Source organism: Ovis canadensis, chromosome 1 (assembly GCF_042477335.2).
Source record: "Ovis canadensis isolate MfBH-ARS-UI-01 breed Bighorn chromosome 1, ARS-UI_OviCan_v2, whole genome shotgun sequence".
Lineage (NCBI taxonomy): Eukaryota > Metazoa > Chordata > Mammalia > Artiodactyla > Bovidae > Ovis > Ovis canadensis.
The window spans coordinates 89682166-89684473 of NC_091245.1; positions in this window are offsets into that span (position 1 = coordinate 89682166).

Here is a 2308-nt window from a genome sequence, read left to right on the forward strand (position 1 = left end):
TATCTCAATCAAACTGGATTTATGCTAGGCTTGAGAAGAGAATCCCTCCTACACAGAGTGCTTATAGCATCCTGCTTGTTTCCCAATGAGAAAAGTCAGGCTTAAAGTGTACGTTAAGCTTAGTCATTAAGTAATTAATATTGTGCCTAAGAAACAAAAAGCAAGAGCATTACAAGTGGATTTTGTCATAATCCTACATCTCCCAAGTGTGTAACTCCAGGAAAGTCCAGATTCCCAGCAGGAACCCATCTGCTATATTTCGAGTCTGATACTCTTCTGTTTATATTTGCTCATTTCTCTCACAGAGTGCCAGGAGAGAAAAAGTGATATTTAAAAAATTCATCTGCTAGTATTTATGCAAACACAATTCTCTCCAAGTGTGGGCTGAGCAATATGAGGAAAGCAGATGCAAATGCCTCCAACGGACCTCAGTGAAACTGTATGACAAAGAAGGGAGAAATACGTATATTTATCTTATGAGATCTGAAAAGTAGAAGACAGAAACTGTCCTCTGACCAGCTGCACTTGACGAGAAGAAGTTCTGGGTCCTCAGTCCCAGATTTGGAGGCTTATTTGAATGTCAGTGAATCTGTTGGACTTCTCCTATGCACCAGCCAGTTAGGGGACTATAGAAACCCAAGATTTCTGGTTGAGGATATAACAGTAAACCATTATAAAAGAGCATGTTACTAACCTAAGGAGAAAGGGGAAGAACTATTGGTTGAGCCTCAGTTATCTGCCCAACTTTTTTCCGAGTGTTTCACATACACTGTTTCATTTAATCCTGGTAGCTGTCCTACGATACCCTCATCCTCGTTCTTTAGACCGAGCCTCACAGTGGCCATATCGCTTGTTCAACATTACGCAGCTTAGGCTGTCTATATGGAAAATCCATGCTTTTCCCCCCATATCATACATATGGAGCTTCTAAGACTTAAAGTCCAATATTTTATGTGTGTTCAGAATTTAAATAGCTAATCCTGGGGAGTTTCGTGGTGGTCTAGTGATTAGGACTTGGCGCTTTCACTGCTGGGCCCAGGTTCAATCCCTGATCAGGGTACTAAGATCCTGCAAGTCACACAGTGTGGCAATAAAATTAAATAAATAAATGAACAGCTAACATTGGTTGAGTGTTCACTATGAGATAGCAAAATAAAAGTTCTTTATAGATCTTCACAGATATAAACTTTGTAATTACTCCAGGAGGTAGATATTGCTATTATCCCATTTTTAAGGATGGAGAAATTGAGTTTACCTATAAATAAAGTAATATAAATAAAGGCTTCCCTGGTAGCTCAGATGGTAAAGAATCTGCTCGCAATGCAGAAGACCTGGGTTCAATCCCTGGGTTGGGAAGATCCCCTGGAGGAGGGCATGGCAACCCACTCCAGTATTCTTGCCTGGAGAATCTGCTTGGACAGAAGTGCCTGGCAGGCTAGTCCATGGGGTCACAAAGAGTAGGATACGACTGAGTGACTAAGCACAGCACATAAATAAAGTTGTCCAAATTACAAAGAAATAGCAGAGCCCAATCTGGATCTTGAATCCATGTGCTCTGCTTATTGCTCAGTCATGACTCTTTGCAACCCCATGGACTGTAGCCCACCAGGCTCCTCTGTCCATGGGGATTCTCCAGGCAAGAATAATTGGAGTGGTTGCCGCGCCCTCCTCCAGGGGATCTTCCCAATCCAGGGATCGAACCCAGGTCTTCGGCATTGCAAGCAGATTCTTTACCATCTGAGCCACCAGGGAAGCCCTGAATCCATGTACCTAAACACTACCCCACTGCCTCTCCTTCGAGGAGCACTTTTAAACACATTCTAGAACTTCTCTTCCCCTTAAGCTGCCCAAGCCTACACTGATAGAATGAAGACATCATTCAGTAAACAAAGTACAGTAAGTCCTCCATATCTACAGCTTCCTCATTCAGGGATTCAACCAACTGTAGATGGAAAATAATCAGGAAAAAAACAAATAAGTTGAAAGTTCCAAAAAGCAAAACTTGAGTTGCCACTGTGGCAACTATTTACATGTTTACATTGTATTAGGTATCAAATACTCTAGAGATGATTTAATGTGTAGAGGAGGAGGTACATAGTGATAGTGATAGTGAAGTCACTCAGTCATGTCTGACTCTTTGCGACCCCATGGACAGTAGCCAACCAGGCTCCCCCGTCCATGGGATTTTCCAGGCAAGAACACTGGAATGGGTTGCCACTTCCTTCTCCAGGGGATCTTCCTGACCCAGGGATCGAACCCGGGTCTCCCGCATTGTAAGCAGACTCTTTACAGTCTGAGCCACCAGGGA